General features: G+C 40.8%; 1 long non-coding RNA gene across 1 annotated transcript; it reads left to right on the forward strand.

Moving 5' to 3' along the window:
- Positions 1-1,189: 1,189 nt before the first annotated feature.
- On the forward strand, positions 1,190-3,623 carry LOC128643746 (uncharacterized). The gene is made up of 2 exons (XR_008399877.1): positions 1,190-1,405; positions 2,560-3,623. It is a non-coding gene; the product is annotated as an uncharacterized LOC128643746 (long non-coding RNA).
- Positions 3,624-12,582: the final 8,959 nt, after the last annotated feature.

A 12,582-nucleotide genomic window follows, 5' to 3' on the forward strand; every position in this document is an offset into this window, starting at 1 on the left:
TAATAGAAGTAAATCGGAAAGTTGTTTAAAATTACATGCCCTATCTGAATCATGAAAGTTTAATTTTGACTAGACTGTCCCTTTAAGTCATATAGCTGTAGGGTACTCCTACAGGAAGAGGGGGACTCTGTAGCTATTTAGTTATTTGTCCTGAATATAAACAGATCCCATTTATGTAATTTGAATGTTATATAGATTTTTGGTCTTGGAGTCACCCTGCATAACCTTACCTGTAGAAATAAATTTATGGTGCATGGCAGCCCATCAGGTTTCCTTCATAGCGATAATAAGTATATGGCCCATGAGTGGCCTATCAGTTTCTCTTTACCTATAAACAAAAAAAAAAATAAGGTTCTACCCTCAGATGGGATACAAAAGTGGTCCCCTATTTATCATTCGCCTCATATAGGCTTTAAGTGTTGAAAGGGTCCAAAAGTGGCCCTCATTATCAGCTAGGAGGTGTTTTTTTTGTTGTTGTTTTTTTTTATGTTGTACTAATAGACGTGAATATCTTTAATCAATGTGGTTCATTTGTACTGTCTACAGTATGATATGGTGCTAAGCATTTCTTATTGTATGTATTTTGAATTTGTGCATCAGTGTCTCACATTGCAATTCATTTGTTCTGTACTGTTTGGAGAACCTTAATAAAAATAATTAAACATAAAATATCCCATGATTTATCCCCAATGTAATCTAAAAAATCTAAAACAGTTGTCTGGCGGCTCTTAACCCATTAGACACCTGGTTTACAGTAAGAATTGTTGGAGTTCTCTAAAAGGTGTTCTGACGATTTGTAGTTGTGTTGTCGAAAAATTCTATGCAGCCTTTAAGGTAGCAATTTTTGATAGGGTAGCACCGACTGATGGACTTGGTTTGCATTTTTGTCAAGGCTGCACAAATAGTCAGAACACCGGAGCTAAGAAGGGAAGAGCAACTGAGTGAGTTTAAGCTGCTTTCTGTGTATTGTTTTCAGCTCTTCTGATCTTTTCACATACTACAGTTCTTACATAGCCATTAGACAGATAGCTCTAGCATGAATATGGAAACTTTATGTACATCTAAATCTTTATTTAAATAGCCCATAATTGATTTTGTGTACACTCTTACTTCAAAATTTCTCTGTGAAGCTTTGTTGTCTTAACCGCTTATCTCTCTTGCTTTCTTTTTTCTCCATGTTGGTTATCAGGACATGACTCTCGCAGCAAGCTCCGCCTTCTAACAGACTTGCGACTCTCTGGCCTGGATATTTCTGACGTCACATTGCGGTTGATCATCCGGCATTGCCCACTTCTATCCAAGCTGGACCTCAGCCACTGTCCTCTGTTGTCAGACCAGTCTGTCAACCTTCTGACTGCTGTGGGTTCCTCCACACGAGCATCCCTCAGCCATATCCACCTTGCAGGTGAGACAACAACTCAACATATGTTTTTTTGTTTGTTTTTGTTGTTTTTTTAAATAGAGATTTGTTACCTACATTCTCTTAAAGCCCAGTACATTTTATAGGTTTTACAAGTTTCACTTCTTACACCCTAGTATAAAATTAGGAATAGCTGGAGAATCCAAACTGAACAAGGCAGTTCCTTGTCACTTGGAATGGATTTTTTTCTGCAAGCTCAAGTTATATATTTACAAAAAAAGTTAAATGTGAAAAGCAAATAGTCTGCATTGCTTCCGTTATACAGAGGACAAATTTCACAACCTTGTTGCTTAAAGGACCAGTATATACAGTAGATTTGCATAATCAACAGATGAATGATGGCACTTCGTCTGAACTTGAATTAAGTAGCAGATTTTTTTCTGACAAATTTTACAGTTATATCTATTTCCACTCCTTCTGTATCATGTGACAGCCATCAGCCAATCACAAATGCATATACATATATTCTGTTAATTCTTGCACATGCTTAGTAGGAGTTGGTTGCTCAAAAAGTTAACATATGAAAAGACTGCACATTTTGTTTTAATAATGGAAGTAAATTGGAAGGTTGTTTAAAATTGCCTGTTGTATCTGAACCATGAACGTTTAATTTTGTCTTGTGTACCTTTAAAGCAGCATGTAGGTGATTTTTTTTTTCTTTGGGCAGCCTATTACCTTGCTTCAGCCTTCCCAATGCTGCTAGGGCAAGGCTTGACATATTTAGGAGCCGAGACAAATAAATACAGTTGTAATCTAATCCCATGACTGCCAGTAACTTGTGCAAGACAGTGAAAATGGATAGGGATAGGGAAATTAAAATTAAATTTTTATGATTCAGATAGGGCATGTAATTTTAACACACTTTTAAATTTACTACAGTTGTCAAATTTACTAAAACTGATTGTGTTTTTAGACATGTCACCTTCAGCTGCACCTTACCACTGAAGTGGATAAAAAAATAAATTGATTTTCAACTTTACATGCATCATCCACCTGTGTAACTTGATTTTGACGGTCTACGTGTACACTCATTTAGACAGATTTAAATAGTGATCTATTTTTACATTCTCCAGTATGTTAAATGTAAACACATATATGCAGTATTTGTAAATTAGCATTTCTTTCTATTTTTGTCTTAGGCTGCAAAGGAGTGACAGACCAATCCCTTATCTACTTGAGACGTGCCTGTAACCTGATTCTTATTGACCTCCGTGGCTGCAAACTGGTGTCAAGGGGAGCATGTGAGAGTTTCATCTCAGACTTGTCTGTGAGCACATTGTACTGTCTGTCTGATGACAAGCTCATTCAACGGATCAGCTAGACTGAGAGCCTGTTTTAGGACTAGAAGGTGTGGGGGTGTGAGGAAGCACACTATCAATCACACTTTTCCCCCTCAATAGCTCTCTTCTCGCCCCCTCTATCATCAGATGCAAATGAGGAGCAATAACTGGCATCCCAAGATCCTGCCCCTTTTGTTGCCTCTGAAAGCTGACAACTGGTGTGAGGGGGTGGGCTTAATCTGAAACGGGTATAAAACCAGCTCTGGCGGCCCTAGTGGTGGGGGCATATCTGGGACTGGCATATTGACACCTCTAGTACCAGATCTACGTTCATGACGAGCAAACACTTTATATTTTTCTTTGGTTTTGCTCCTTAGTCCAGAATCCCCCTCTCCTCCAAAATGGTCAAGGAGAGGACATAGGGAGTAGACCTGGCATTTTTTTTTATTATTTTTTTGTGCTCTCTTTAGCATTATAAGGGGCAAGTGCTCAGCTAAAGTTACTTCTCCGGGTGTTTGGGTACGGTGTGTGTGTGTGTTTGGAGAGGGATGAGGTGGCTTCATGATAAATAGTGAGATTTATTATTATTATTATTATTGTTATATATTTTTTCATTTTTAACTTAATTCGGTTGATGCTTTTGCAACCTCCCCTCTCCCTATGGAGCACACACCCAGACTCGCACACATCAATGCATTAAATTTACACTCGGGGAGCTATTTGTGCATATATACCATGTATACACATACACACGAAAGGCACGTTTGTCAGTGCCACTCGTGTTGTACAGTTAGCTGTTCCCTCCCCTGTCCCGGGACAAGATTGTATTAAAAAAAAAAAAAGAGCCTGGATATTTTTCTCTGTGGGAGCGGTCTCGCTTTCCCTTTATTTCTTTTGCAATAAAAAAGAAAATTTATGATATACATACTTGGACTGTAATTATTTAAGATCTTTGAAAAGGTGCTATGTGTAGAATATTTTTTATATAAAAATTTAAAGTTGCATTAAAAAGAGTGGTTATTTCTCTTGGTGTTGGAGGCAGTGCATGAATGAACGTAAGGTGCCTTTGTAATTAAAGGACCAATCAGTGCAGTAGTATTGCATAATTAACAAGTTAATAATAAAAAGACAAAGCAATAACACCTATTCTGAATTTCAAATAAACAGTAAAAAAAAAAATTCTGACAAATTTATTGTTTCTCCCATTTTGCCGGCCCCCTGTATCATGTGACAGACATCAGACAATCACAGACTAGTATACGTATACCCTGTGATCTTGTGCACATGCTCAGTAGGATCTTGTTCCTTGGAAAGTGTGTGTATAAAAAGACCAAGCAAAATTTGATAATGGAAGTAAATTGGAAAGTGTCTTAAAACTGCATACTCTTACTGAATTATAAAAGTTTATTTTGACTTGAGTGTCCCTTTAATTGTACATGAAGCATAGCCACATGAGCTTTAATATATCGGTGCATAAATACCACTGAAGGAAGTAATTTGTGAATATTTATGCACATGTACTGATGGTATGCCCATACTATTTACAATAACTTGTATAGAAAAGGATATGTGCAGATATATTTTCTTCTACTAGATACGACGAGTCCACGGATTCATCCTTACTTGTGGGATATTATCCTCCTGCTAACAGGAAGTGGCAAAGAGCACCACAGCAGAGCTGTATATATAGCTCCTCCCTTCTCTCCACCCCCAGTCATTCTCTTTGCCTATACTAGTAATAGGAAGAGGTAAAGTGAAAGAGGTGTTAAAATGATAGTTTTATTTTCTTCAAGCAAGACTTTTTTATTTTAAATGGTACCGGTGAGTGCTATTTTTCCCCAGGCAGCAGATGGAAGAAGATTTCTGCCTGGAGGTTGATGATCTTAGCAGTTGTCACTAAGATCCAGAGGAGTTCCCACAGAATGGCTGAGGAGTACTTGAGAAGCTTCAGTGTGGGGAACGTTTTTCATGCTACAAGCATTGAAGTATGTTCAGTCATTTATTTCTGGAGAGACTGTGGTATTTCAGAACTGGCTGACATAGTTCCCATGAGGGAAGGGGTAAGCAGTAATCCTACATATATGAAGGGGTATTACTGGGACCTGTATATTATTGTGTATGGGCTAAAATGCAGCAAAGGAATGGCAGCATGGTTGACACTGGCAACGTAACGTTTTTTATGATGAAACGTTTATGTTCAATGATACAAAAAACCCACATGGCTAGTTCCTATACCGCTTTACAGCGGTTTTTGTTAGGCAGAGAGACATCGCATAGGATGGGCGGGGCCTAATTTTCGCGCCTCAGATGCGCAGTTGATTTTCATATGAAGGCAGCAGGCTTCAGCTCCGGTGGGCTCAGACTGAAGAAATAGCCTAACGAAGTTATAATGAGATTTCTCAGACCCCTGAGGGCAGGTAGGTGCCACAGCAGAGCTGTGGCGAGGTGCAGGGGGTTGCTAATCTATTTTTTATAAAGTTTTTGGGTAACGTTTTTCTCATAGAGGGTTAATTTGTCCCTTACTTGTGGTGCAATCTTAGGTTACAAGATAAGACACATATATGCTAAAATTGTGAGAGTTATAACATTTTAAAGCAGAACATTCTGCACTTTTTTACTTCTTAAAGGCGCAGTACCATTTTTCAAATTGTTGTTTTTTTCATTAAATAAAGTGTTTTCAAGACTTTTTGTGGTTATTACTAGCCTGTTCAACATGTCTGACATTGAGGAAAGTCAATGCTCTATGTGTTTAGAAGCCATTGTGGAACCCCCACTTACATTGTGTCCCTCATGTACTGAAAGGGCCTTACATTGCAAAGAACATATTTTAGGTGATAAAAGTATGTCTAAGGATGATTCTCAGTCTGAAGAGAATCAGGTTATGCCATCCAATTCTCCCCAAGTGTCACAACCTTTAACGCCCACTCAAACGACACCAAGTACTTCTAGTGCGTCTAATTCTTTTACTATTCAAGATATGGCTGCAGTTATGTCTACTACCCTTACAGAGGTATTATCTAAACTGCCAGGTTTACAGGGTAAGCGCAGTAGGTCCGGTATTGGGGTAAATAATGAGCCCTCTGATGCTTTATTGGCCATTTCCGATGTACCCTCGCAGTGTTCTGAGTTGGAGGTAGGGGAATTGCTGTCTGAGGGAGAGCTTTCAGATTCAGGAAATGTGTTCCCTCAAACAGACTCGGACGTGACGGCCTTTAAATTTAAGCTTGAACACCTCCGCCTGTTACTCCGGGAGGTTTTAGCGTCTCTGGATGATTGTGACCCTATTGTAATACCACCAGAGAAATTGTGTAAGATGGATAAATATCTAGAGGTACCTACTTACACTAATATTTTTCCAGTCCCAAAAGAATTTCGGACATTGTTACTAAGGAATGGGATAGGCCAGGCATTCCGTTCTCTCCCCCTCCTACTTTTAAGAAAATGTTTCCCATATCTGACACCATTCGGGATTCCTGGCAAACGGTCCCTAAGGTAGAGGGAGCTATTTCTACTCTGGCTAAGCACACAACTATACCTATTGAGGACAGTTGTGCTTTCAAAGATTCTATGGATAAAAATTAGAGGGTCTTTTAAATAAATTGTTTATTCATCAGGGTTTTCTTCTACAACCCATAGCGTGCATTGTTCCAGTTACTACTGCAGCAGCTTTTTGGTTCAAGGCTCTAAAGGAGTCTCTTAAGGTTGAGACCCCATTAGATGATATTTGGATAGAATTAAGGCTCTCAAGCTAGCTAATTCTTTTATTACCGATGCCGCTTTTCAAATGGCTAAATTAGGGGCAAAAAATGCAGTTTTTGCCATTTTAGCGCGTAGAGCGTTATGGCTTTAAGGGACATTATACACTTATTTTTTCTTTGCATAAATGTTTTGTAGATGATCTATTTATATAGCCCATAATTTATTTATTTTTTAAAAACGGATAGTTTTGCTTATTTTTAAATAACATTGCTATGATTTTCAGACTCCTAACCAAGCCCCAAAATATTATTTGAATACCGTCGGCTACCTTCTCCAGCTTGCTCCTGTTTGTGTAAAGGGTCTTTTCATATGCAAAAGAAGGGGGAGGGGGGAGTGTCTTATTTCCCACTTGCAGTGGGCTTTCCAGCTACCCTTTCAACAGAGCTAAACTAAGAGGTTCTAAGTAAGTTTTTAAACATTTTTATATCAGTATCTGTGCATCTTATTCTTTATAGTAGTGTCTATTACATGCAGTTATATGAAAATGTGTATACTGTCCCTTTAAGTCTTGGTCTGCTGATGTGTCATCAAAATCTAAGCTTTTAGCTATTCCTTTTAAAGGCAAGACCCTATTCGGGCCTGAACTAAAGGAAATAATTTCCGACATTACTGGAGGTAAAGGTCATGCCCGTCCTCAGGACAAGACTGTCAAGATGAGGGCTAAACAAAATAATTTTCGTTCCTTTCGAAACTTTAAAGGTGGACCCTCTACTTCCTCCTCCGCCACAAAGCAGGAGGGGAATTTTGCTCAATCCAAGTCAGTCTGGAGACCTAACCAGACCTGGAATAAAGGTAAACAAGTTAAGAAGCCCGCTGCTGCTACCAAGACAGCATGAAGGGGCAGCTCCCTATCCGGGACCGGATTTAGTAGGGGGCAGACTTTCTCTCTTCGCTTAGGCTTGGGCAAGGGATGTTCAGGATCCCTGGGCATTAGAAATTGTGACCCAGGGGTATCGACTAGAATTCAAGAATTTTCTCCCAAGAGGGAGATTTCATCTTTCACTTTGTCTGTAGACCAGACAAAAAGAGAGGCGTTCTTACGCTGTGTAAAAGACCTCTATACCATGGGTGTAATTTGTCCAGTTCCAAAACTAGAACAGGGACAGGGGTTTTACTCAAATCTGTTCGTGGTTCCCAAAAAAGAGGGAACCTTCAGACCGATTTTAGATCTCAAATGCCTAAACAAATTTCTCAGAGTCCCATCGTTCAAGATGGAGACCATACGAACAATTTTGCCAATGATCCAGGAGGGTCAATATATGACCACCGTGGACTTAAAGGATGCGTATCTTCACATTCCTATCCACAAGGATCATCATCAGTTTCTCAGGTTCGCCTTTCTGGACAAACACTATCAGTTTGTGGCCCTTCCTTTCCGGTTGGCCACAGCTCCCAGAATCTTCACAAAGGTGCTAGGGTCCCTTCTGGCGGTTCTAAGGCCGCGGGGCATAGAAGTGGCGCCCTATCTGGACGATATTTTGATTCAGGCGTCAACTTACCATCTAACCAAATCTCACACGGAACTCACGGTTGGAAAGTGAATATAGAAAAGAGTTCACTAGTTCCACTAATAAGAGTTCAATTCTTGGGAACTCTGATAGACTCGATAGACATGAAAATATTTCTGACGGCGGTCAGAAAGTCAAAGATTCTAAATACTTGCCGAGCGCTTCAGTCCCTTCTTCGGCCATCAGTGGTTCAGTGTATGGAGGTCATTGGATTAATGGACATCGTTCCGTTTGCACGCTTTCATCTCAGGCCACTGCAGCTGTGCATGTTCAGACAGTGGAATGGGGATTATGCGAATTTATCTCCTCCGATAAATCTGGATCAAGAGACCAGAGACTCTCTCTTCTTTGGTGATTGTCACAGGATCATCTGTCCCAGGGTCTGTGCTTCTGCAGACCAGCATGGGTTATAGTGACGACGGACGCCAGCCTCTTGGGCTGGGGTGCAGTCTGGAATTCCCTGCAGGCTCAGGGTGTTTGGACTCAGGAGTCGTCTCTTCTACCAATCAATATTCTGGAACTGAGAGCAATATTCAATGCACTTCAGGCGTGGCCTCAGTTGGCTTTGGCCAAATTCATAAGATTCCAGTGAGACAATATCACGACTGTAGCATATATCAATCATCAAGGGGGAACAAAGAGTTCTCTAGCGATGATAGAGGTTTCAAAGATAATCTGATTGGCGGAGACTCACTCTTGCCACCTATCAGCAATCTATATCCCAGAAGTAGAGAACTGGGAAGCGGATTTTCTAAGTCGTCAGACTTTTCATCTGGGGGAGTGGGAGCTCCATCCGGAGGTGTTTGCGGCATTGATTCATCAATGGGGCATACCGGAATTGGATCTGATGGCATCTCGTCAGAATGCCAAACTTCCTCGTTACGGGTCCAGGTCAAGGGGTCCCCAAGCTGTACTGATAGATGCTCTAGCAGCACCTTGGTTGTTCAACCTGGCTTATGCGTTTCCTCCATTTCCTCTCCTACCTCGTCTGATTGCAAGAATCAAACAGGAGAGAGCTTCAGTAATCCTGATAGCGCCTGCGTGGGCTTCTCGTGGAGTAGGGTTAGGATTCCTAGGATTTTGTCCTTTCTCCAAGAAGGATTGGAGAAGGGATTATCAGCTAGTTCCTTAAAGGGCCAAATTTCTGCTTTGTCAATTTTACTACGCAAGCATCTGGCGGATGTCCCAGACGTTCAGTCTTTTTGTCAGGCTTTAATCAGAATCAAGCCTGTGTTTAAACCTATTGCTCCGCCATGGAGTTTGAATTTAGTTCTCAATGTTCTTCAAGAGGTTCCGTTTGAACCCATGCATTCCATGGATATTAAGTTTTTATCTTGGAAAGTTTTGTTCTTAGTTGCTATCTCTTCTGCTCGAAGGGTTTCTGAGCTTTCTGCGTTACAATGTGATTCGCCTTATCTTCAATTCTGATAAGGTGGTTTTGCGTACTAAACCTGGATTCCTTCCTAAGGTTGTTTCAAATAAGGATATTAATCAGGAAATTGTTGTTCCTTCCTTGTGTCCTAATCCTTCGTCTAAGAATGAATGTCTGTTACATAACTTGGACGTGGTTCGTGCCTTGAAGTTTTACTTACAAGCGACCAAGGATTTCTGTCAAACATCTTCTCTATTCATTGTTTATTCTGGAAAGTGTAGGGGTCAAAAAGCTAAGGCTACCTCTCTTTTTGGCTGAAAAGCATCATCCGTTTGGCATAGGAGACTGCTGGACAGCAGCCTCCTGAAAAGATTACGGCTCATTCTACTAGAGCGGTGGCTTCCACATGGGCTTTTAAAAACGATGCTACTGTTGAACAGATTTGTAAGGCTGCGACTTGGTCCTCCTCCCTTCATACCTTTTACAAATTTTACAAATTTCATACTTTTGCTTCTTCGGAGGCTATTTTTGGAGAAAAGTTCTTCAAGCAGTGGTGCCTTCCGTTTAGGTATCTGTCTTGTCCCTCCCGTTCATCCGTGTCCTGTTGCTTTGGTATTGTATCCCACAAGTAAGGATGAATCCGTTGACTCATCGTATCTAGTAGAAGAAAAGAAAATTTATGCTTACCTGATAAATTGATTTCTTCTACGATACGACGAGTTCACAGCCCTCCCTGTCATTTTAGACAGATTGTATTTTTGTTTTCAAAACTTCAGTCACCTCTGCACCTTTTAGCTTTTCTTTTCTCTTCCTATACCTTTGGTCGAATGACTGGGGGTGGAGAGAAGGGAGGAGCTATATATACAGCTCTGCTGTGGTGCTCTTTGCCACTTCCTGTTAGCAGGAGGATAATATCCCACAAGTAAGGATGAATCCGTGGACTCGTCGTATTGTAGAAGAAATCAATTTATCAGGTAAGCATAAATTTCCTTTTTAACCTTTCATTGGATGATCTACATTTACTTTATTTTGAGGCAGCACAAGAAACACACTTGCTGGAAGGGAATTGTTGAAAAAAATAAATTGCACTAATGAAAACACCTGTTTTGATTTTTATATTTCCATTTAATATGCGTGAAGTGCTCCAGCCTCTCAAGTCAGGATGTGTATCCAGTCCACGGGTTCATCCATTACTTGTGGGATATTCTTCCCAACAGGAAGCTGCAAGAGGACACCCACAGCAGAGCTGTCTATATAGCTCCTCCCCTAACTGCCACCCTAGTCATTCTCTTGCATCTTTCGACAAGAAAGGAAGTATCAAGAGATATGTGGTGACTTAGTGTAGTTTTTACCTTCAATCAAGAGTTTGTTATTTTTAAACGGTACCGGCGTTGTACTGTTTTACTCTCAGGCAGAAATTGGAAGAAGAATTCTGCCTGGAGGTTTGATGATCTTAGCGGTTTGTAACTAAGGTCCATTGCTGTTCTCACACATAACTGAAGAATATGGAAAGAAAACTTCAGTTGGGGGGACGGTCTGCAGATTACCTGCTTTGAGGTATGTTCAGTATATATTTTTTTCTAGAGAGATAAGATCTAGAAAATGCTGACAGTGCATGGTATAATTGAGGTAAGCCTGATACAGTGATTTAACAACGACTGAGATCATGCTTGCAAAAAAGGGTAATATTCATGTTAATACTCATATTACTTAGTGTAAAAACGTTTGCATGGTTTATAGAAAAAAACGTTTTTTCTCTGAGGGTGATAAATCTTTATTTGGGGCCTAGTTTTCCACATGGCTAGCTAGATTACTCCTAGGAGTACATTTTTAAGGCCCTCTGACATTGAGTGCATGGTGGGAGGGGCCTATTTTCGCGCTCTAAATGCGCAGTTGATTTTCAGACTGAGACATCCAGCTTCCCTAAAGGAGTCCTCTGGCATCTAGGACCACTATAGAGGGGTTTTTTCCTGCAAAAATCGTGTTTAAGGGCAGGTAGGAGCACAGCAGAGCTGTTGCAGTGTGTTTGACTGTTTGTTAACGGTTTTAATGTTTTTCTAATCCGTTTTTGGGCCTAAGGGGTTAATCATCCTTTTGCAAGTGGGTGCAATTCTTCTTTAGTCCCTTATACACACTGTAAAAATTTCGTAGAGTTTACTACTTTTTAACACTGTTTTGCAGTTTATGTGGTAGTTTTTTCTCTTAAAGGCACAGTACCGTTTTTGTATTATTGCTTTTTCACATTTTTTAAAGTGTTTTCCAAGCTTGCTGGTCTCATTACTAGTCTGTTAAACATGTCTGACATAGAGGAAACTCCTTGTTCATTATGTTTAGAAGCCATTGTGGAACCCCTCTTAGAATGTGTACCAAATGCACTGACCTTTCTATTCGAACCATCCTACCTATGATCCAGGAGGGTCAATATATGACTACCGTGGACTTAAAGGATGTTTATCTACACATTCCGATACACAGAGATCATCATCAGTTTCTCAGGTTCGCCTTCCTAGACAGGCATTACCAGTTTGTGGCTCTTCCCTTTGGGTTAGCCACGGCACCAAGAATCTTTACAACGGTTCTAGGGTCCCTTCTGGCGGTTCTAAGACCGCGGGGCATAGCGGTGGCCCCTTATCTAGACGACATTCTGATACAGGCGTCGACTTTTCAAATCGCCAGGTCCCATACGGACATTGTTCCGGCATTCCTGTGGTCTCACGGGTGGCAGGTGAACGAAGGAAAGAGTTCTCTCTCCCCTCTGACAAGAGTTTCCTTCCTAGGAACTCTGATAGATTCCGTAGAAATGAAAATTTTTCTGACAGAGGTCAGGTTGTCAAAGCTTCTAACTTCCTGCCGTGCTCTTTATTCCACTCCTCGGCCGTCAGTGGCTCAGTGTATGGAAGTAATCGGCTAAATGGTAGCGGCAATGGACATAGTTCCGTTTGCCCGCCTACATCTCAGACCACTGCAACTTTGCATGCTCAATCAGTGGAATGGGGATTACACAGATTTGTCCCCTCTACTAAATCTGGATCAAGAGACCAGGGATTCTCTTCTCTGGTGGCTATCTCGGGTCCATCTGTCCAAAGGAATGAGTTTCCGCAGGCCAGAATGGACTATAGTGACGACAGATGCAAGCCTTCTGGGCTGGGGCGCAGTCTGGAACTCCCTGAAGGCTCAGGGTTCGTGGACTCAGGAGGAAGTCCTCCTTCCGATAAACATTCTGGAACTAAGAGCGATATTCAA

The sequence above is a fragment of the Bombina bombina genome, unplaced genomic scaffold (genome assembly GCF_027579735.1).
Source record: "Bombina bombina isolate aBomBom1 unplaced genomic scaffold, aBomBom1.pri scaffold_657, whole genome shotgun sequence".
NCBI classification, from domain to species: Eukaryota; Metazoa; Chordata; class Amphibia; order Anura; family Bombinatoridae; genus Bombina; species Bombina bombina.